This window comes from Heterodontus francisci, chromosome 17, assembly GCF_036365525.1.
Source record: "Heterodontus francisci isolate sHetFra1 chromosome 17, sHetFra1.hap1, whole genome shotgun sequence".
Lineage (NCBI taxonomy): Eukaryota > Metazoa > Chordata > Chondrichthyes > Heterodontiformes > Heterodontidae > Heterodontus > Heterodontus francisci.
The window spans coordinates 93,618,812-93,642,389 of NC_090387.1; positions in this window are offsets into that span (position 1 = coordinate 93,618,812).

The window sequence follows — 23,578 nt, forward strand, 5'->3', positions numbered from 1 at the left end:
CATTGCTGGGCCAATGGGATGGAAGGGCGCTGGTGGAGACAGTCCTGGGCCAATGAGATGGAAGAGGGCTGGAGGAGGCAGTGCTGGGCCAATGGAATGGAAGAGGGCTGGAGGAGGCAATCCTGGGCCAGTGGGATGGAAGAGGGCTGGAGGAGGCAGTGCTGGGCCAATCGGTAGAAGGAGGGCTGGAGCAGGCAGTGCTGGCCAATGGGATGGACGAGTGCCGGAGGAGGCATTGCAGGATCAATGGGATGGACGAGGGCAGGTGGAGGAGGTGCTGGGTCAGCGGGATGGAAGAGAGCTGGAGGAGGCATTGCTGGGCCAATGGGATGGAAGATTCCTGGAAGGGGCAGTGCCAGGCCAATGGGACAGAAGAGAGCCGGAGGTGTCTGTGCTGGACCAATGGGATGGAAGAGGACTGGAAGAGACAGTGCTCAGTCAGTAGGATGGAAGAGGGCTGGAGGAGGCTGTGCTGGATCAGCGGGATGGAAGAGAGCTGGAGGGGGCATTGCTGGGCCAATGGGATGGAAGAGGGCACGAGGAGGCTGTGCTGGGCCAATGGGATGGAATAGAGCTGCAGAATGCACCGCTGGAACAGCGGGATGAACGATGGCTGGAGGAGGCAGTGCTGGGCCAATGTGATGGAAGAGGGCTGGATGAGGAAGTGCTGGGCCTATGGGATGGAGGAGGGCTGGAGGAGGCACTGCTGGACCAATGGGATGAAAGAGGGCTGGGGGAGCGAGTGCTGGGCCAATGCGATGCAAGAGGGCTGGAGGAGGCATTGCTGGGCGAATGGGATGGAAGAGGGCTGCAGGAGGCAGTGCTGGGCCAATGGAATGGAAGAGGGCTGCAGGAGGCAGTGTTTGGCCAATTGGATGGAAGGGAGGTGGAGGAGGCAGTGGTGGGTCAGCGGTATGGAAGAGGGCTGGAGGAGGCAGTGCTGGGCCAATGGAATGGAAGAGGGCTGGAGGAGGCAGTGCTGGGCCAATGGGATGGAAGAGGGCTGGAGGAGGCAGTGATGGGCCAATTGGATGGACGAGGGCTGGAGGAGGTGGTGCTGGGCCAATGGGATGGAAGAGGGGTGGAGGAGGCAGTGCGGGGCCAATATTCTGGACGAATGTTTGACGAATTTGTGCATTGCCTGCGGTATGGAACAGGCCTGGAGGAGGCAAAGCTGGGCCAATGGGATTGAAGAGAGCTGGAGGAGGCAGTGCTGGGTCAGCGGGGTGGAAGTGGGCTAGAGGAGGGTGTTCTAGGTCAATGGGATGGAAGAGGCCTGGAAGATGCAGTGCTGGGCCAAAGGGACGGAGGAGAGCTGGAGGAGGCATTGCTGGGCCAATGGGATGGAAGAGAGCTGAAGGAGGCATTGCTGTGCCAATGGGATGGAAGAGAGCTGGAGGAGGCTGTGCTGGGCCAGCGGGGTGGAAGAGGGCTGGAGGAGGGAGTTCTGTGTCAATGGGATGGAAGAGGCCTGGAAGATGCAGTGCTGGGCCAAAGGGATGGAAGAGGGCTGGAGGAGGCAGTGCTGGGCCAATGGGATGAAAGAGGGCTGGAGGAGGCAGTGCTGGGCCAGCGGGATGGAAGAGGGCTGGAGGAGGCAGTGCTGGGCCAGCGGGATGGATGAGAGCTGGAGGAGGCAGTGCTGGGCCAATGGGATGGAAGATGCCTGGAAGAGGCAATTCTGGGCCAATGGGACTAAGAGAGCTGGAAGAGGCAGTGCTGGGTCAATGGGATGGAAGAGGCCTGGAAGAGGCGGTGCTGGACAATGGGATTGAAGAGGGCTGGAGGAGGCAGGGCTGGAGGAGGCAGTGCTGGGCCAATGGGATGGAATCGGCCTGGAAGAGGCAGTGCTGGGCCAATGGCATGGAAGAGAGCTGGATGACGCTGTGCTGGGCCAATTGGACGGAAAGGGGCTGGAGGTGTCACCGCTGTGTCAGCGGGATGGAAGAGGTCTGGAGGAGGCAGTGCTGAGCCAACGGGATGGAAATGGCATGCAAGAGGCAGTGCTGGGCCAATGGCATGGAAGAGAGCTGGATGACGCTGTGCTGGGCCAATTGGATGGAAAGGGGCTGGAGGTGTCACCGCTGTGTCAGCGGGATGGAAGTGGGCTGGATGAGGGAGTGCTGGGCCAATGGCATGGACGAGGGCTGGAGGAGGCAGTGCTGGGCCAATGGGATGGAAGAGGGCTGGAGGAGGCAGTGCTGGGAAAATGGGATGGAAGAGGGCTGGAGGAGGCAATGCAGGGTCAATAGGATGGAAGAGGGCTGGAGGAGGCAGTGCTGGGCCAATGGGATGGAAGAGAGCTGGAGGAGGCAGTCATGGGCCAATGGGATGGAAGAGGGATGGAGGAGGCAGTCATCGGCAAATAGGATTGGCGAGGGCTGGAGGAGGCAGTGCTGGGCCAATGGGATGGAGGAGAGCTGGAGGAGGCAGGGCTGTGTCAATGGGATGGAAGAGGGCTGGAGGAGGCATTGCTGGGCCAATGTAATGGACGAGGGCTGGAGGAGGTGGTGCTGGGCCAACGGGATGGAAGAGGGCTGGAGGAGGCAGTTCGGGGCCAATGTGATGGACGAGGGCTTGAGGAGTTGGTGCTGTGCAAGCGGTATGGAAGAGGCTTGGAGGAGGCAATGCAGGGCCAATGGGATTGAAGAGAGCTGGAGGAGGCAGTGCTGGGCCAATGGGATTGAATAGCGCTGGAGGAGGCATTGCTGGGACAATGGGATGGAAGAGAGCTGGTGGAGACAGTGCTGGGCCAATGGGATGTAGGAGGGCTGGAGGAGGCAGTGCTGGGCCAATCGGTAGAAGGAGGGTTGGAGCAGGCAGTGCTGGCCAATGGGATGGAAGAGGGCTGGAGGAGGCAGTGCTGGGCCAATGGAATGGAAGAGGGCTGGAGGAGGCAGTGCCTAGCCAATGGGATGGAAGAGGGCTGGAGGAGGCACTGCTGTGCAAATCGGTAGAAGGAGCGCTGGAGCAGGCAGTGCTGACCAATGGGATGGAAGAGGGCTGGAGGAGGCACTGCTGGGCCAATGGGATGAAGGAGGGCAGGAGCAGGCAGTGCTGGCCAATGGGATGGAATAGGGCTGGCGGAGGCAGTGCTGGGCCAATGGGATGAAGGAGGGCTGGAGCTGGCAGTGCTGGGCCAATGGGTTGGAAGAGAGCTGGAGGAGTCAGTGATGGGTAAGCGGGATGGAGGAGGTCTGGAGGAGGCAGTGCTTGGCCAATGGGATGGGAGGGGTCTGGAGGAGGCATTGCGGGGCCAATGGGTTGGACGAGGGCTTGAGAATTTCGTGCTCGGCCAGCCGGCTGGAAGAGGCCTGGAGGAGGCAGTGCTGGTTCAATGGGATGGACGAGGGATGGAGGAGACAGTCATGGGAAAATGGGATTGGCGAGGGCTGGAGGAGGCAGTGCTGGGCCAATGGGATGGAGGAGCTCTGGACGAGGCAGGGCAGGGTCAATGGGATGGAAGAGGGCTGGAGGAGGCAATCATCAGCCAATGTGATGGACGAGGGCTGGAGGAGGCGGTGCTGGGCCAGCGAGATGGACGAGGCCTGGAGGCGGCAATGCAGGGCCAATGGGATTGAAGTGAGCTGGAGGAGGCAGTGTTGGGTCAATGTAATTGAAGAGAGCTCGAGGATGAATTGCTGGGCCAATGGGATGGAAGGGAGGTGGTGGAGACAGTCCTGGGCCAATGGGATGAAGGAGGGCTGGAGCAGGCAGTGCTGGCCAATGGGATGGAAGAGGGCTGGAGGAGGCAGTGCTGGGCCAATGGAATGGAAGAGGGCTGGAGGAGGCAGTGCTGGGCCTTTGGGATGGAAGAGGGCTGGAGGAGGCACTGCTGTGCCAATCGGTAGAAGGAGCGCTGGAGCAGGCAGTGCTGAGCAATGGGATGGAAGAGGGCTGGAGGAGGCACTGCTGGGCCAATAGGATGAAAGAGGGCTTGAGGAGTTGGTGATGGGCCAATGGGATGGACGAGTGCTGGAGGCGGCATTGCAGGGCCATTGGGATGGACGAGGGCAGGTGGAGGAGGTGCTCGGTCAGCGGGATGGAAGAGAGCTGGAGGAGGCAGTGTTGGGCCAATGGGATGGAAGATTCCTGGAAGAGGCAGTGCTAGGCCAATGGGAGAGAAGAGAGCCGGAGGAGTCTGTGCTGGACCTTTGGGATGGAAGAGGACTGGAAGAGGCAGCGCTCAGCCAAGAGGATGGAAGAGGGCTGGAGAAGGCTGTGCTGGATCAGCGGGATGGAAGAGAGCTGGAGGGGGCAGTGCTGGGCCAATGGGATGGAAGAAGGCTGGAGGAGGCAGTGCTGGGCCAATGGGATGGAATAGAGCTGTTGAATGCACAGCTGGAACAGCGGGATGGACGATGGCTCGAGGAGGCAGTGCTGGGCCAATGGGATGAAAGAGGGCTGGGGGAGGTAGTGCTGGGCCAATGGGATGTAAGGGGGCAGGGGGAGGAAGTGCTGTGCCAATGGGATGGAGCAGGGCTGGAGGAGGCACTGCTGGACCAATGGGATGAAAGAGGGCTGGAGGAGGTAGTGCTGGGCCAATGGGATGGAGGAGCGCTGGAGGAGGCAGTGCTGGGTCAGCGGCATGGAAGAGTGCTGGAGGTGGCAGCGCAGGGCAAATGGGATGGGAGGGGGCTGGGGGAGGCAGTGCTGGGCCAATGGGATGGGAGGGGTTTGCATGTGGCTATGCTTGGCCGATGGGATGGGAGGGGGCTGGAGGAGGCATTGCGGGGCTAATGAGTTGGACGAGGGCTTGAGGATTTTGTGCTCGGCCAGCGGGATGGAAGAGTCCTGGCGGTGGCCGTGCTGGGCCAATGGAATTTAAGAGGGCTGGAGGAGGCAGTGCTGGTTCAATGGGATGGAACAGGGATGGAGGAGACAGTCATGGGAAAATGGGATTGGCGATTGCTGGAGGAGACAGTGCTGGGCCAATGGGATGGGGGAGAGCTGGACGAGGCAGGGCAGGGTCAATGGGATGGAAGAGGGCTGGAGGAGGCAATCATTGCCGAATGTGATGGACGAGGGGTGGAGGAGGCAGTGCTGGGCCAACGGGATGGACGAGGCCTGGAGGCGGCAATGCAGGGCCAATGGGATTGAAGAGAGCTGGAGGAGGCTTTGCTGGGCCAATGGGCTGGAAGGAGGGCTGGAACAGGCATTGCTGGCCAATGGGATGGACGAGTGCAGGAGGAGGCATTGCTGGGCGAATGGGACGGAAGAGGGATGTCGGAGGCAGTGCTGGGCCAATGGAATGGAAGAGGGCTGGAGGAGGCAGTGATTGGCGAATTGGATGGAAGGTAGGTGGAGGAGGCAGTGCTGGGTCAGCGGTATGGAAGAGTGCTGGAGAAGGCAGTGCTGGGCAAAAGGGATTGGAGGGGGCTGGAGGAGGCAGTACTGGGCCAATGGGATGGAAGAGGGCTGGTGGAATAATTGCTGGGCCAATGGCATGGAACAGGGCTGTAGGAGGCAGTGCTGGGCCAATGGAATGGAAGAGGGCTGCAGGAGGCAGTGCTGGACCAATGGGATGGAAGAGGGCTGGAGGAGGCAGTGATGGGCCAATTGGATGGACGAGGGCTGGAGGAGGTGGTGCTGGGCCAATGGGATGGAAGAGGGGTGGAGGAGGCAGTGCGGGACCAATATTCTGGACGAAGGCTTGAGGAGTTTGTGCATTGCCTGCGGTATGGAACAGGTCTGGAGGAGGCAAAGCTGGGCCAATGGGATTGAAGAGAGCTGGAGGAGGCAGTGCTGGGTCAGCGGGGTGGAAGTGGGCTGGAGGAGGGTGTTCTAGGTCAATGGGATGGAAGAGGCCTGGAAGATGCAGTGCTGGGCCAAAGGGATGGAGGAGAGCTGGAGGAGGCATTGCTGGGCCAATGGGATGGAAGAGAGCTGAAGGAGGCATTGCTGTGCCAATGGGATGGAAGAGAGCTGGAGGAGGCTGTGCTGGGCCAGCGGGGTGGAAGAGGGCTGGAGGAGGTAGTGCTGGGCCAATGGGATGGAGGAACGCTGGAGGAGGCAGTGCTGCGTCAGCGGTATGGAAGAGTGCTGGAGGAAGCAGCGCAGGGCAAATGGGATGGGAGGGGGCTGGGGGAGGCAGTGCTGGGCCAATGGGATGGGAGGGTTTTGGAGGTGGCTATGCTTGGCCGATGGGATGGGAGGGGGCTGGAGGAGGCATTGGGGGGCCAATGGGTTGGACGAGGGCTTGAGGATTTGGTGGTCGGCCAGCGGGATGGAAGAGGCCTGGCGGTGGCAGTGCCGGGCCAATGGAATTTAAGAGGGCTGGCGGTGGCAGTGCTGGTTCAATGGGATGGAAGAGGGATGGAGGAGACAGTCATGGGAAAATGGGATTGGCGAGGGCTGGAGGAGGCAGTGCTGGGCCAATGGGATGGAGGAGAGCTGCACGGGGCTGGGCAGGGTCAATGGGATGGAAGAGGGCTGGAGGAGGCAATCATTGGCGAATGTGATGGACGAGGGCTGGAGGAGGCAGTGCTGGGCCAGCGGGATGGACGAGGCCTGGAGGCGGCAATGCAGGGCCAATGGGATTGAAGAGAGCTGGAGGAGGCATTGCTGGGCCAATGGGATGGAAGAGAGCTGGTGGAGACAGTCCTGGGCCAATGAGATGGAAGAGGGCTGGAGGAGGCAGTGCTGGGCCAATGGAATGGAAGAGGGCTGGAGGAGGCAGTGCTTTGCCAATGTGATGGAAGAGGGCTGGAGGAGGCAGTGCTGGGCCAATTGGTAGGAGGAGGGCTGGAGCAGGCAGTGCTGGCCAATGTGAGGGACGAGTGCAGGAGGATGCATTGCAGGGCCAATGGGATGAACGAGGGCTTGAGGAGTTGGTGATGGGCCAATGGGATGGACGAGGGCTGGAGGATGCATTGCTGGGCCATTGGGATGGAAGATTCCTAGAAGAGGCAGTGCTAGGCCAATGGGACAGAAGAGATCCGGAGGAGTCTGTGCTGGACCAATGGGATGGAAGAGGACTGGAAGAGGCAGCGCTCAGCCAATAGGATGGAAGAGGGCTGGAGGAGGCTGTGCTGGATCAGCTGGATGGAAGAGAGCTGGAGGGGGCAGTGCTGGGCCAATGGGAAGGAAGAGGGCACGAGGAGGCAGTGCTGGCCAATGGGATGGAATTTGAGCTGCTGAATGCACAGCTGGAAAAGCGGGATGGAGGAGGGCTGGAGGAGGCACTGCTTTCCCAATGGGATGAAAGAGGGCTGGGGGAGGTGGTGCTGGGCCAATGCGCTGGAAGAGGGCTGGAGGAGGTAGTGCTGGGCCAATGGGATGGAGGAGCGCTGGAGGAGGCAGTGCTGAGTCAGCGGTATGGAAGTGTGCTGGAGGAGGCAGTGCTGGGCCAATGGGATGGAAGAGGGGTTTAGGAGTGCTGGAGGAGGCAGCGCTGCTCAAATGGGATGGAAGAGGGCTGTAGGAGGCAGTGCTGGGCCAATGGGATGGAAGAGGGCTGGCGGAGGCAGTGCTGGGCCAATGGAATGGAAGAGGGCTGCTGGAGGCAGTGCTGGGCCAATGGGATGGAAGAGGGCTTTAGGAGTGCTGGAGGAGGCAGCGCTGTTCAAACGGGATGGAAGAGGGCTGCAGGAGGCATTGCTGGGCCAATGGGATGAAAGAGGGCTGGAGGAGGCAGTGATGGGCCAATGGGATGGAAGAGGGCTGGAGGAGGTGGTGTTGGGCCAATGGAATGGAAGAGGGCTGGAGGAGGCAAAGCTGGGCCAATGGGATTGAAGAGTGCAGGAGGAGGCAGTGCTGGGTCAGCGGGGTGGAAGTGGGCTGGAGGAGGGTGTTCTATGTCAATGGGCTGGAAGAGGCCTGGAAGATGCAGAGCTCGGCCAATGGGATGGAAGAGAGCTGGAGGAGGCATTGCTGGGCCAATGGGATGGAAGAGGCCAGGAAGATGCAGAGCTTGGCCAATGGGATGGAAGAGAGCTGGAGGAGGGAGTTCTGTGTCAATGGGATGGAAGAGGCCTGGAGGAGGCAGTGCTGGGCCAATGGGATGGAAGAGGGCTGGAGGAGGCAGTGCTTTGCCAGCGGGATGGAAGATGGCTGGAGGAGGCAGTGCTGGGCCAGCGGGATGGATGAGAGCTGGAGGAGGCAGTGCTGGGCCAATGGGATGGCAGAGGTCTGGAGGAGACCGTGCTGGGCCAATGGGATGGAAGATGCCTGGAAGAGGCAGTTCTGGGTCAATGGGATTGACGAGAGCTGGAGGAGGCAGTGCTGGGCCAATGGGATGGAATCGGCCTGGAAGAGTCAGTGCTGGGCCAATGGCATGGAAGAGAGCTGGATGAGGCTGTGCTGGGCCAATTGGATGGAAGGGGGCTGGAGGTGTCACCGCTGTGTCAGCGGGATGGAAGAGATCTGGAGGAGGCAGTGCTGAGCCGTTGTGATGGAAGAGGGCTGGAGGAGGCATTGCTGGGCCAGCGGGATGGAAGAGCGCTGGAGGAGGCAGTGCTGGGCCAGCGGGATGGATGAGAGCTGGAGGAGGCAGTGATGGGCCAATGGGATGGAGGAGGTCTGGAGGAGACCGTGCTGGACCAATGGGATGGAAGATGCCTGGAAGAGGCAGTTCTGGGTCAGTGGGATTGACGAGAGCTGGAGAAGGCAGTGCTGGGTCAATGTGATGGAAGGGGCCTGGAAGAGGCGGTGCTGGGCCAATGGGATTGAAGAGGGCTGGCGGAGGCAGTGCTTGGCCAATGGGATGGAATCGGCCTGGAAGAGGCAGTGCTGGGCCAATGGCATGGAAGAGAACTGGATGAGGCTGTGCTGGCCCAATTGGATGGAAGGGGGCTGGAGGTGTCACCGCTGTGTCAGCGGGATGGAAGAGGTCTGGAGGAGGCAGTGCTGAGCCATTGTGGTGGAAGAGGGCTGGAGGAGGCAGTGCTGAGCCAATGGGATGGAAATGGCATGCAAGGGGCAGTGCTGGGCCAATGGGATGGAAAAGGGCTGTTTGAGGCAGTGCTCAGCCAATGGGATGGAAGAGGGCTGGAGGAGGCATTGCTGGGCCATGGGATGGAAGAGGGCTGGAGGTGGCACTGCTGGGCCAATGGCATGGAAGAGGGCTGAATAACGTAGTGCTGGGCCAATAGGATGGAAGAGGGCTGGAGGAGGCAGTGCTGGGCCAATAGGATGGAAGAGAGCTGGAGGAGGCAGTCATGGGCCAATGGGATGGACGAGGGCGGGAGCAGGTGGTGCTGGGCCAATGGGATTGTTCAGGGCTGGAGGAGGCAGTGCTGGTTCAATGGGATGGAAGAGGGGTGGAAGAGGCAGTCATTCACAAATGGGATTGGCGAGGGCTGGAGGAGGCAGTGCTAGGCCAATGGGATGGAGGAGAGCTGGAGGAGGCAGGGCTGGGTCAATGGGATGGACGAGGGCTGGAGGAGGTGGTGCTGGGCCAATGGGATTGAAGAGGGATGGAGGAGGCAGTGCCGGGCCAATGGGATGGAATCGGCCTGGAAGAGGCAGTGCTGGGCCAATGGCATGGAAGAGAGCTGGATGAGGCTGTGCTGGGCCAATTGGATGGAAGAGGGCTGGAGGTGTCACCGCTGTGTCAGCGGGATGGAAGAGGTCTGGAGGAGGCAGTGCTGAGTCATTGTAGTGGAAGAGGGCTGGAGGAGGCAGTGCTGGACCAATGGGATGGAAATGGTATGCAAGTGGCTGTGCGGGGCCAATGGGATGGAAGAGGGCTGTTTGAGGCAGTGCTGGGCCAATAGGATGGAAGAGGGCTGGAGGAGGCATTGCTGGGCCATGGGATGGAAGAGGGCTGGAGGTGGCAGTGCTGGGCCAATGGCATGGAAGAGGGCTGGACGAGGCAATGCTGGGCCTGTGGGATGGAAGAGGTCTGGAAGAGGCAATGCTGGGCCAATGGGATTGAAGTGAGCTGAAGGGCCAGTGCCGGGCCAAAGGGATTGAAGAGAGCTGGAGGAGGCATTGCTGGGCCAATGGGATGGAAGCGAGCTGGTGGAGACAGTGAAGGGCCAATGGGATGAAGGAGGGCTGGTTAAGGTTGTGCTGGCCAATGGGATGGAAGAGGGCTGGAGGAGGCACTGCTGGGCCAATCGGTAGAAGGAGGGTTGGAGCAGGCAGTGCTGGCCAATGGGATGGAAGAGTGCTGGAGGAGGCAGTGCTGGGCCAATGGCATGGAAGAGTGCTGTAGAACGTAGTGCTGGGCCAATGGGATGGAAGAGGGCTGGAGGAGTAAATGCTGGGTCAATAGGATGGAAGAGAGCTGGAGGATGCAGTCATGGGCCAATGGGATGGAAGAGGGCTGGAGGAGGCTGTCATGGGCCATTGGGATGGACGAGGGCTGGAGCCGGCAGTCATGGGCCAATGGGATGGAGGAGGGCTGGAGTCGGTGGTTCTGGGCCAATGGGATTGATCAGGGCTGGAGGAGGCAGTGCTGGCCAATGGGATGGAATAGGGATGGAGGAGGCAGTCATGGGCAAATGGGATTCTCGAGGGCTGGAGGAGGCAGTGCTGGGCCAATGGGATGGACGAGGGCTGGAGTGTGCAATCATGGGCCAATGTGATGGACGAGGGCTGGAGGATGTGTTGCTGGGCCAACGGGATGGAAGAGGGCTGGAGAAGGCAGTTCGGGGCCAATGGGATGGACGAGGGCTTGAGGTGTTGGTGCTGTGCTAGCGGTATGGAAGAGGCTTGGAGGAGGCAGTGCTGGGCCAATGGGATTGAAAAGAGCTGGAGGATGCAGTGCTGGGCCAATGGGAATGAAGAGAGCTGGAGGAGGCATTGCTGGGCCAATAGGTTGGAACAGGGCTGGTGGAGACTGTGCTGGGCCAATGGGATGAAGGTGGGCTGAGGCAGGCAGTGCTGGCCAATGGAATGGAAGAGGGCTGGAGGAGCCATTGCTGGGCCAATGGAATGGAAGAGGGCTGGAGGAGGCACTGCTGGGCCAATCGGTAGAAGGAGGGCTGGAGCAGGCAGTGGTGGCCAATGGGATGGAGGAGGGCTGGAGGAGGCACTGCTGGGCCAATGGGATTAAGGAGGGCAGGAGCAGGCAGTGCTGGCCAATGGGATGGAATAGGGCTGGCGGAGGCATTGCTGGGCCAATGGCATGAAGGAGGGCTGGAGCAGGCAGTGCTGGGCCAATGGGATGGAAGAGGGCTGGAGGAGGCAGTGCTGCTTAAATGGAATGGGAGGGGTTTGGAGGAGGCTGTGCTTGGCCAATGGGTTGGACGAGGGCTTGAGGATTTGGTGCCTGGCAAGCGGGATGGAAGGGGCCTGGAGGAGGCAGTGCTGGGCCAATGGAATGGAAGAGGGCTGGAGGAGGCAGTGCTGGTTCAATGGGATGGAAGAAGGATGGAGGAGACAGTCATGGGAAAATGGGATTGGCGAGGGCTGGAGGAGATAGTGCTGGGCCAATGGGATTGAAGAGAGATGGAGGAGGCAGCGCTGGGCCAATGGAATTGAAGAGAGCTGGAGGAGGCATTGCTGGGCCAATGGGATGGAAGAGAGCTGGTGGACCAATGGGATGAAGGAGTGCTGGAGCAGGCAGTGCTGGCCAAGGGATGGAAGAGGGCTGGAGGAGGCAGTGCTGGGCCAATGGAATGGAAGAGAGCTGGTGGAGAAAGTCCTGGGCCAATGGGATGAAGGAGTGCTGGAGCAGGCAGTGCTGGCCAAGGGATGGAAGAGGGCTGGAGGAGGCAGTGCTGGGCCAATGGAATGGAAGAGTGCTGGAGGATGCAGTGCTGGGCCAATGGGATGGAAGACGGCTGGAGGAGGCACTGCTGGGCCAATCGGTAGAAGAGGGGTGGAGGAGGCAGTGTGGAGCCAAGAGGCTGGACGAAGGCTTGAGGAGTTGGTGCTGTGAAGGCGGTCTGGAACTGGCCTGGAGGAGGCAAATCTGGGCCAATGGGATTGAAGAGGGCAGGAGCAGGCAGTGCTGGCCAATGGGATGGAAGATGGCTGGAGGAGGCACTGCTGGGCCAATCGGTTAAAGGAGGGCAGGAGCAGGCATTGCTGGGCCAATGGGATGAACGAGGGCTTGTGGAGTTGGTGATGGGCCAGTGGGATGTACGAGGGCTGGAGGAGGCATTGCTGGGCCAATGGGATGGAAGATTCCTGGAAGAGGCAGTGCTGGGCCAATGGAATTGAAGAGAGCTGGAGGAGGCTGCGCTCGACCAATGGGATGGAAGAGGTCTGAAAGAGTCATTGCTCAGCCAATAGGATCGAAGAGTGCTGGAGAAGGCAGTGCTGGATCAGCGAGATGGAAGAGAGCTGGAGGGGGCATTGCAGGGCCAATGTGATGAACGAGGGCTTGAGGCGTTGGTGATGGGCCAGTGGGATGGACGAGGGCTGGAGGAGGCATTGCTGGGCCATTGGGATGGACGAAGGCAGGTGGAGGAGGTGCTGGTTCAGCGGGATGGAAGAGAGCTGGAGGAGGCAGTGCTGGGCCAATGGGATGGAAGATTACTGGAAGAGGCAGTGCTAGGCCAATGGGATAGAAGAGAGCCGGAGGAGTCTGTGCTGGACCAATGGGATGAAAGAGGACTGGAAGAGACAGTGCTCAGCCAATAGGATGGAAGAGGGCTGGAGGAGGCAGTGCTGAATCAGCGAGATGGAAGAGAGCTGGAGGGGGCAGTGCTGGGTCAATGGGATGGAAGAGGGCTGGAGGAGGCAGTGCTGGGCCAATCGGTAGAAGGAGGGCTGGAGGAGGCATTGCTGGGCCATTGGGATGGACGAGGGCAGGTGGAGGAGGTGCTGGGTCAGCGGGATGGAAGAGAGCTGGAGGAGGCAGTGCTGGGCCAATGGGATGGAAGATTCCTGGAAAAGGCAGTGCTAGGTTAATGGGATAGAAGAGGGGTGGAGGAGGCAGTGTGGAGCCAACAGGCTGGACGAAGGCTTGAGGAGTTGGTGCTGTGAAGGCGGTCTGGAACTGGCCTGGAGGAGGCAAATCTGGGCCAATGGGATTGAAGAGAGCTGGAGGAGGCAGTGCTGGGTCAGCGGGGTGTAAGTGGGCTGGAGGAGGGAGTTCTATGTCAGTGGGATGGAAGAGACCTGGAAGATGAAGTGCTGGGCCAATGGGATGGAAGAGAGCTGGAGGAGGCATTGCAGGGCCAACGGGATGGAAGAGAGCTGGAGGAGGCTGTGCTTGGCCAGCGGGGTGGAAGAGGGCTGGAGGAGGGAGTTCTGTGTCAGTGGGATGGAAGAGGCCTGGAAGATGAAGTGCTGGGCCAAAGGGATTGAATAGGGCTGGAGGAGGCAGTGCTGGGCCAGCGGGATGGAAGAGGGCTGGAGGAGGCAGTGCTGGGCCAGCGGGATGGAAGAGGGCTGGAGGAGGCAGTGCTGGGCCAGCGGGATGGATGAGAGCTGGAGGAGGCAGTGCTGGGCCAATGGGATGGAGGAGGTCTGGAGGAGTTCGTTCTGGGCGAACGGGATGGAAGATGCCTGGAAGAGGCAGTTCTGGGACAGTGGGATTGAAGAGAGCTGGAGGAGGCAGTGCTGGGTCAATGGGATGGAAGAGGCCTGGAAGAGGCGGTGCTGGGCCAATGGGATTGAAGACGGCTGGAGGAGGCTGTGCTGGACCAATGGGATGTAATCGGCATGGAAGAGGTAGTGCTGGGACAATGGCATGGAAGATAGCTGGATGAGGATGTGCTGGGCCAATGGGATGGAAGGGGGCTGGAGGTGTCACCGCTGTGTCAGCGGGATGGAAGAGATCTGGAGGAGGCAGTGCTGAGCCAATGTGGTGGAAGAGGGCTGGAGGAGGCAGTGCTGTGCCAATGGGATTGAAGAGAGCTGGAGGAGGCAGTCCAGGGCCAATGGGATGGAAGAGGGCTGGAGGAGGCATTGCTGGGCCAATGGGATGGAAGAGAGCTGGTGGAGACAGTACTGGGCCAATGGGATGAAGGAGGGCTGGGGCAGGAAATGCTGGCCAATCGGTGGAAGGAGTGTTGGAGCAGGCAGTGCTGGCCAATGGGATGGAAGAGGGCTGGAGGAGGCAGTGCTCGGCCAATGGAATGGAAGAGGGCTGGAGGAGGCACTGCTGGGCCAATGGGATGGAAGAGGGCTGGAGGTAGCACTGCTGGGCCAATCGGTAGAAGGAGGGCTGGAGCAGGCATTGCTGGCCAATGGGATGGAAGAGAGCTGGAGGAGGCAGTGATGGGTAAGCGGGATGGAGGTGGGCTGGAGGAGGCACTGCTGGGCCAATGGGATGAAGGAGGGCAGGAGCAGGCAGTGCTGGCCAATGGGATGGAAGAGAGCTGGAGGAGGCAGTGATGGGTAAGCGGGATGGAGGTGGGCTGGAGGAGGCAGTGCTGGGCAAATGGGATGGGAGGGGTTTGGAGGAGGCTGTGCTTGGCCAATGGGATGGGAGGGGGCTGGAGGAGGCATTGCGGGGCCAATGGGTTGGACGAGGGCTTGAGGATTTGCTGCTCGGCCAGCGGGATGGAAGAGGCCTGGAGGAGGCAGAGCTGGGCCAATGGAATGGAAGAGAGCTGGAGGAGGCAGTGCTGGTTCAATGGGATGGAGGAGAGCTGGAGGAGGCAGGGCTGGGTCAATGGGATGGAAAAGGGCTGGCGGAGGGAATCATCGGCCAATGTGATGAACGAGGGCTGGAGGAGGCAGTGCTGGGCCAGCGGGATGGACGAGGCTTGGAAGAGGCAATGCAGGGCCAATGGGATTGAAGAGAGCTGGAGGAGGCAGTCCTGGGCCAATGGGATGAAGGAGGGCTGCAGCAGGCAGTGCTGGCCAATGGGATGGAAGAGGGCTGGAGGAAGCAGTGCTGGGCCAATGGAATGGAAGAGGGCTGCAGGAGGCAGTGCTGGGCCAATGGGATGGAAGTGGGCAGGAGGAGGCAGTGCTGGGCCAATCGGTAGAAGGAGGGCTGGAGCAGGCAGTGCTGGCCAATGGGATGGACGAGTGCAGGAGGAGGCATTGCAGGGCCAATGGGATGAACGAGGGCTTGAGGAGTTGGTGATGGGCCAGTGGGATGGACGAGGGCTGGAGGAGGCATTGCTGGGCCAATAGGATGGAAGAGGGCTGGTGGAGACTGTGCTGGGCCAATGGGATGAAGGTTGGCTGGGGCAGGCAGTGCTGGCCAATGGAATGGAAGAGGGCTGGAGGAGCCATTGCTGGGCCAATGGAATGGAAGAGGGCTGGAGGAGGCACTGCTGGCCCCATCGGTAGAAGGAGGGCTGGAGCAGGCAGTGCTGGCCAATGGGATGGAGGAGGGCTGGAGGAAGCACTGCTGGGCCAATGGGATTAAGGAGGGCAGGAGCAGGCAGTGCTGGCCAATGGGATGGAATAGGGCTGGCGGAGGCATTGCTGGGCCAATGGGATGAAGGAGGGCTGGAGCAGGCAGTGCTGGGCCAATGGGATGGAAGAGGGCTGGAGGAGGCAGTGATGGTGAAGCGGGATGGAGGAGGGCTGGAGGAGGCAGTGCTGCTTAAATGGAATTGGAGGGGTTTGGAGGAGGCTGTGCTTGGCCAATGGGTTGGACGAGGGCTTGAGGATTTGGTGCCTGGCAAGCGGGATGGAAGGGGCCTAGAGGAGGCAGTGCTGAGCCAATGGAATGGAAGAGGGCTGGAGGAGGCAGTGCTGGTTCAATGGGATGGAAGAAGGATGGAGGAGACAGTCATGGGAAAATGGGATTGACGAGGGCTGGAGGACATAGTGCTGGGCCAATGGGATTGAAGAGAGATGGAGGAGGCAGTGCTGGGCCAATGGAATTGAAGAGAGCTGGAGGAGGCATTGCTGGGCCAATGGGATGAAGGAGGGCTGGAGCAGGCAGTGCTGGCCATGGGATGGAAGAGGGCTGGAGGAGGCAGTGCTGGGCCAATGGAATGGAAGAGTGCTGGAAGATGCAGTGCTGGGCCAATGGGATGGAAGTCGGCTGGAGGAGGCACTGCTGGGCCAATCGGTAGAAGGAGGGCAGGAGCAGGCAGTGCTGGCCAATGGGATGGAAGCCGGCTGGAGGAGGCACTGCTGGGCCAATGGGATGGAAGATTCCTGGAAGATGCAGTGCTGGGCCAATGGAATTGAAGAGAGCTGGAGGAGGCTGCGCTCGACCAATGGGATGGAAGAGGTCTGAAAGAGTCATTGCTCAGCCAATAGGATCGAAGAGTGCTGGAGAAGGCAGTGCTGGATCAGCGGGATGGAAGAGAGCTGGAGGGGGCATTGCAGGGCCAATGTGATGAACGAGGGCTTGAGGCGTTGGTGATGGGCCAGTGGGATGGACGAGGGCTGGAGGAGGCATTGCTGGGCCATTGGGATGGACGAAGGCAGGTGGAGGAGGTGCTGGTTCAGCGGGATGGAAGAGAGCTGGAGGAGGCAGTGCTAGGCCAATGGGATAGAAGAGAGCCGGAGGAGTCTGTGCTGGACCAATGGGATGAAAGAGGACTGGAAGAGACAGTGCTCAGCCAATAGGATGGAAGAGGGCTGGAGGAGGCAGTGCTGGATCAGCGAGATGGAAGAGAGCTAGAGGGGGCAGTGCTGGGTCAATGGGATGGAAGAGGGCTGGAGGAGGCAGTGCTGGGCCAATGGGATGGAAGAGGGCTGGAGGAGGCAGTGCTGGGCCAATCGGTAGAAGGAGGGCTGGAGGAGGCATTGCTGGGCCATTGGGATGGACGAGGGCAGGTGGAGGAGGTGCTGGGTCAGCGGGATGGAAGAGAGCTGGAGGAGGCAGTGCTGGGCCAATGGGATGGAAGATTCCTGGAAAAGGCAGTGCTAGGTTAATGGGATAGAAGAGGGGTGGAGGAGGCAGTGTGGAGCCAACAGGCTGGACGAAGGCTTGAGGAGTTGGTGCTGTGAAGGCGGTCTGGAACTGGCCTGGAGGAGGCAAATCTGGGCCAATGGGATTGAAGAGAGCTGGAGGAGGCAGTGCTGGGTCAGCGGGGTGGAAGTGGGCTGGAGGAGGGAGTTCTATGTCAGTGGGATGGAAGAGGCCTGGAAGATGAAGTGCTGGGCCAATGGGATGGAAGAGAGCTGGAGGAGGCATTGCAGGGCCAACGGGATGGAAGAGAGCTGGAGGAGGCTGTGCTTGGCCAGCGGGGTGGAAGAGGGCTGGAGGAGGGAGTTCTGTGTCAGTGGGATGGAAGAGGCCTGGAAGATGAAGTGCTGGGCCAAAGGGATTGAATAGGGCTGGAGGAGACAGTGCTGGGCCAGCGGGATGGAAGAGGGCTGGAGGAGGCAGTGCTAGGCCAGCGGGATGGAAGAGGGCTGGAGGAGGCAGTGCTGGGCCAGCGGGATGGATGAGAGCTGGAGGAGGCAGTGCTGGGCCAATGGGATGGAGGAGGTCTGGAGGAGTCCGTTCTGGGCAAACGGGATGGAAGATGCCTGGAAGAGGCAGTTCTGGGACAATGGGATTGAAGAGAGCTGGAGGAGGCAGTGCTGGGTCAATGGGATGGAAGAGGCCTGGAAGAGGCGGTGCTGGGCCAATGGGATTGAAGACGGCTGGAGGAGGCTGTGCTGGACCAATGGGATGTAATCGGCCTGGAAGAGGTAGTGCTGGGCCAATGGCATGGAAGATAGCTGGATGAGGATGTGCTGGGCCAATGGGATGGAAGGGGGCTGGAGGTGTCACCGCTGTGTCAGCGGGATGGAAGAGGACTGGAGAAGGCAGTGCTGAGCCAATGTGGCGGTAGAGGGCTGGTGGAGGCAGTGCTGGGCCAATGGGATTGAAGAGAGCTGGAGGAGGCAGTCCAGGGCCAATGGGATGGAAGAGGGCTGGAGGAGGCATTGCTGGGCCAATGGGATGGAGGAGAGCTGGTGGAGACAGTACTGGGCCAATGGGATGAAGGAGGGCTGGGGCAGGCAATGCTGGCCAATCGGTAGAAGGAGGGTTGGAGCAGGCAGTGCTGGCCAATGGGATGGACGAGGGCTGGAGGAGGCACTGCTGGGCCAATGGGATGAAGGAGGGCAGGAGCAGGCAGTGCTGGCCAATGGGATGGAAGAGAGCTGGAGGAGGCAGTGATGGGTAAGCGGGATGGAGGTGGGCTGGAGGAGGCAGTGCTGGGCAAATGGGATTTGAGGGGTTTGGAGGAGGCTGAGCTTGGCCAATGGGATGGGAGGGGGCTGGAGGAGGCATTGTGGGGCCAATGGGTTGGACGAGGGCTTGAGGATTTGCTGCTCGGCCAGCGGGATGGAAGAGGCCTGGAGGAGGCAGAGCTGGGCCAATGGAATGGAAGAGAGCTGGAGGAGGCAGTGCTGATTCAATGGGATGGAGGAGAGCTGGAGGAGGCAGGGCTGGGTCAATGGGATGGAAAAGGGCTGGCGGAGGGAATCATCGGCCAATGTGATGAACGAGGGCCGGAGGAGGCAGTGTTGGGCCAGCGGGATGGACGAGGCCTGGAAGAGGCAATGCATGGCCAATGGGATTGAAGAGAGCTGGAGGAGGCAGTCCTGGGCCAATGGGATGAAGGAGGGCTGCAGCAGGCAGTGCTGGCCAATGGGATGGAAGAGGGCTGGAGGAAGCAGTGCTGGGCCAATGGAATGGAAGAGGGCTGCAGGAGGCAGTGCTGGGCCAATGGGATGGAAGTGGGCTGGAGGAGGCATTGCAGGGCCAATGGGATGAACGAGGGCTTGAGGAGTTGGTGATGGGCCAGTGGGATGGACGAGGGCTGGAGGAGGCATTGCTGGGCCAATAGGATGGAAGAGGGCTGGTGGAGACTGTGCTGGGCCAATGGGATGAAGGTTGGCTGGGGCAGGCAGTGCTGGCCAATGGAATGGAAGAGGGCTGGAGGAGCCATTGCTGGGCCAATGGAATGGAAGAGGGCTGGAGGAGGCACTGCTGGCCCCATCGGTAGAAGGAGGGCTGGAGCAGGCAGTGCTGGCGAATGGGATGGAGGAGGGCTGGAGGAAGCACTGCTGGGCCAATGGGATTAAGGAGGGCAGGAGCAGGCAGTGCTGGCCAATGGGATGGAATAGGGCTGGCGGAGGCATTGCTGGGCCAATGGGATGAAGGAGGGCTGGAGCAGGCAGTGCTGGGCCAATGGGATGGAAGAGGGCTGGAGGAGGCAGTGATGGTGAAGCGGGATGGAGGAGGGCTGGAGGAGGCAGTGCTGCTTAAATGGAATGGGAGGGGTTTGGAGGAGGCTGTGCTTGGCCAATGGGTTGGACGAGGGCTTGAGGATTTGGTGCCTGGCAAGCGGGATGGAAGGGGCCTAGAGGAGGCAGTGCTGGGCCAATGGAATGGAAGAGGGCTGGAGGAGGCAGTGCTGGTTCAATGGGATGGAAGAAGGATGGAGGAGACAGTCATGGGAAAATGGGATTGACGAGGGCTGGAGGACATAGTGCTGGGCCAATGGGATTGAAGAGAGATGGAGGAGGCAGTGCTGGGCCAATGGAATTGAAGAGAGCTGGAGGAGGCATTGCTGGGGCAATGGGATGAAGGAGGGCTGGAGCAGGCAGTGCTGGCCAAGGGATGGAAGAGGGCTGGAGGAGGCAGTGCTGGGCCAATGGAATGGAAGAGTGCTGGAGGATGCAGTGCTGGGCCAATGGGATGGAAGACGGCTGGAGGAGGCACTTCTGGGCCAATCGGTAGAAGGAGGGCAGGAGCAGGCAGTGCTGGCCAATGGGATGGAAGCCGGCTGGAGGAGGCACTGCTGGGCCAATGGGATGGAAGATTCCTGGAAGATGCAGTGCTGGGCCAATGGAATTGAAGAGAGCTGGAGGAGGCTGCGCTCGACCAATGGGATGGAAGAGGTCTGAACGAGTCATTGCTCAGCCAATAGGATCGAAGAGTGCTGGAGAAGGCAGTGCTGGATCAGCGGGATGGAAGAGAGCTGGAGGGGGCATTGCAGGGCCAATGTGATGAACGAGGGCTTGAGGCGTTGGTGATGGGCCAGTGGGATGGACGAGGGCTGGAGGAGGCATTGCTGGGCCATTGGGATGGACGAAGGCAGGTGGAGGAGGTGCTGGTTCAGCGGGATGGAAGAGAGCTGGAGGAGGCAGTGCTAGGCCAATGGGATAGAAGAGAGCCGGAGGAGTCTGTGCTGGACCAATGGGATGAAAGAGGACTGGAAGAGACAGTGCTCAGCCAATAGGATGGAAGAGGGCTGGAGGAGGCAGTGCTGGATCAGCGAGATGGAAGAGAGCTAGAGGGGGCAGTGCTGGGTCAATGGGATGGAAGAGGGCTGGAGGAGGCAGTGCTGGGCCAATGGGATGGAAGAGGGCTGGAGGAGGCAGTGCTGGGCCAATCGGTAGAAGGAGGGCTGGAGGAGGCATTGCTGGGCCATTGGGATGGACGAGGGCAGGTGGAGGAGGTGCTGGGTCAGCGGGATGGAAGAGAGCTGGAGGAGGCAGTGCTGGGCCAATGGGATGGAAGATTCCTGGAAAAGGCAGTGCTAGGCCAATGGGATAGAAGAGGGGTGGAGGAGGCAGTGTGGAGCCAACAGGCTGGACGAAGGCTCGAGGAGTTGGTGCTGTGAAGGCGGTCTGGAACTGGCCTGGAGGAGGCAAATCTGGGCCAATGGGATTGAAGAGAGCTGGAGGAGGCAGTGCTGGGTCAGCGGGGTGGAAGTGGGCTGGAGGAGGGAGTTCTATGTCAGTGGGATGGAAGAGGCCTGGAAGATGAAGTGCTGGGCCAATGGGATGGAAGAGAGCTAGAGGAGGCATTGCAGGGCCAACGGGATGGAAGAGAGCTGGAGGAGGCTGTGCTTGGCCAGCGGGGTGGAAGAGGGCTGGAGGAGGGAGTTCTGTGTCAGTGGGATGGAAGAGGCCTGGAAGATGAAGTGCTGGGCCAAAGGGATTGAATAGGGCTGGAGGAGACAGTGCTGGGCCAGCGGGATGGAAGAGGGCTGGAGGAGGCAGTGCTAGGCCAGCGGGATGGAAGAGGGCTGGAGGAGGCAGTGCTGGGCCAGCGGGATGGATGAGAGCTGGAGGAGGCAGTGCTGGGCCAATGGGATGGAGGAGGTCTGGAGGAGTCCGTTCTGGGCAAACGGGATGGAAGATGCCTGGAAGAGGCAGTTCTGGGACAATGGGATTGAAGAGAGCTGGAGGAGGCAGTGCAGGGTCAATGGGATGGAAGAGGCCTGGAAGAGGCGGTGCTGGGCCAATGGGATTGAAGACAGCTGGAGGAGGCTGTGCTGGACCAATGGGATGTAATCGGCCTGGAAGAGGTAGTGCTGGGCCAATGGCATGGAAGATAGCTGGATGAGGATGTGCTGGGCCAATGGGATGAAAGGGGGCTGGAGGTGTCACCGCTGTGTCAGCGGGATGGAAGAGGTCTGGAGGAGGCAGTGCTGAGCCAATGTGGCGGAAGAGGGCTGGTGGAGGCAATGCTGGGCCAATGGGATTGAAGAGAGCTGGAGGAGGCAGTCCAGGGCCAATGGGATGGAAGAGGGCTGGAGGAGGCATTGCTGGGCCAATGGGATGGAAGAGAGCTGGTGGAGACAGTAATGGGCCAATGGGATGAAGGAGGGCTGGGGCAGGCAATGCTGGCCAATCGGTAGAAGGAGGGTTGGAGCAGGCAGTGCTGGCCAATGGGATGGACGAGGGCTGGAGGAGGCACTGCTGGGCCAATGGGATGGAAGAGGGCTGGAGGAGGCACTGCAGGGCCAATCGGTAGAAGGAGGGCTGGAGCAGGCATTGCTGGCCAATGGGATGGAAGAGGGCTGGAGGAGGCACTGCTGGGCCAATGGGATGAAGGAGGGCAGGAGCAGGCAGTGCTGGCCAATGGGATGGCAGAGAGCTGGAGGAGGCAGTGATGGGTAAGCGGGATGGAGGAGGGCTGGAGGAGGCAGTGCTGGGCCAATGGGATGGGAGGGGTTTGGAGGAGGCTGTGCTTGGCCAATGGGATGGGAGGGGGCTGGAGGAGGCATTGCGGGGCCAATGGGTTGGACGAGGGCTTGAGGATTTGCTGCTCGGCCAGCGGGATGGAAGAGGGCTGGAGGAGGCAGAGCTGGGCCAATGGAATGGAAGAGGGCTGGAGGAGGCAGTGCTCGTTCAATGGGATGGAGGAGAGCTGGAGGAGGCAGGGCTGGGGCAATGGGATGGAAAAGGGCTGGCGGAGGGAATCATCGGCCAATGTGATGAACGAGGGCTGGAGTAGGCAGTGCTGGGCCAGCGGGATGGACGAGGCCTGGAAGAGGCAATGCAGGGCCAATGGGATTGAAGAGAGCTGAAGGAGGCAGTCCTGGGCCAATGGGATGAAGGAGGGCTGCAGCAGGCAGTGCTGGCCAATGGGATGGAAGAGGGCTGGAGGAAGCAGTGCTGGGCCAATGGAATGGAAGATGGCTGCAGGAGGCAGTGCTGGGCCAATTGGATGGAAGAAGGCTGGAGGAGGCAGTGCTGGGCCAATCGGTAGAAGGAGGGCTGGAGCAGGCAGTGCTGGCCAATGGGATGGACGAGTGCAGGAGGAGGCATTGCAGGGCCAATGGGATGAACGAGGGCTTGAGGAGTTGGTGATGGGCCAGTGGGATGGACGAGGGCTGGAGGAGGCATTGCTGGGCCAATGGGATGGAAGAGGGCTTTAGGAGTGCAAGAGGAGGCAGCGCTGCTCAAATGGGATGGAAGAGAGCTGGAGGAGGCAGTGCTGGTTCAATGGGATGGAAGAGGAATGGAGGAGGCAGTGCTGGTTCAATGGGATGGAAGAAGGATGGAGGAGACAGTCATGGGAAAATGGGATTGACGAGGGCTGGAGGACATAGTGCTGGACCAATGGGATTGAAGAGAGATGGAGCAGGCAGTGCTGGGCCAATGGAATTGAATAGAGCTGGAGGAGGCATTGCTGGGCCAATGGGATGAAGGAGGGCTGGAGCAGGCAGTGCTGGCCAAGGGATGGAAGAGGGCTGGAGGAGGCAGTGCTGGGCCAATGGAATGGAAGAGTGCTGGAGGATGCAGTGCTGGGCCAATGGGATGGAAGACGGCTGGAGGAGGCACTGCTGGGCCAATCGGTAGAAGGAGGGCAGGAGCAGGCAGTGCTGGCCAATCGGATGGAAGCCGGCTGGAGGAGGCACTGCTGGGCCAATGGGATGGAAGATTCCTGGAAGAGGCAGTGCTGGGCCAATGGAATTGAAGAGAGCTGGAGGAGGCTGCGCTCGACCAATGGGATGGAAGCGGTCTGAAAGAGTCATTGCTCAGCCAATAGGATCGAAGAGTGCTGGAGAAAGCAGTGCTGGATCAGCGGGATGGAAGAGAGCTGGAGGGGGCATTGCAGGGCCAATGTGATGAACGAGGGCTTGAGGCGTTGGTGATGGGCCAGTGGGATGGACGAGGGCTGGAGGAGGCATTGCTGGGCCATTGGGATGGACGAAGGCAGGTGGAGGAGGTGCTGGTTCAGCGGGATGGAAGAGAGCTGGAGGAGGCAGTGCTGGGCCAATGGGATGGAAGATTACTGGAAGAGGCAGTGCTAGGCCAATGGGATAGAAGAGAGCCGGAGGAGTCTGTGCTGGACCAATGGGATGAAAGAGGACTTGAAGAGAGTGCTCAGCCAATAGGATGGAAGAGGGCTGGAGGAGGCAGTGCTGGATCAGCGAGATGGAAGAGAGCTGGAGGGGGCAGTGCTGGGTCAATGGGATGGAAGAGGGCTGGAGGAGGCAGTGCTGGGCCAATGGGATGGAAGAGGTCTGGAGGAGGCAGTGCTGGGCCAATCGGTAGAAGGAGGGCTGGAGGAGGCATT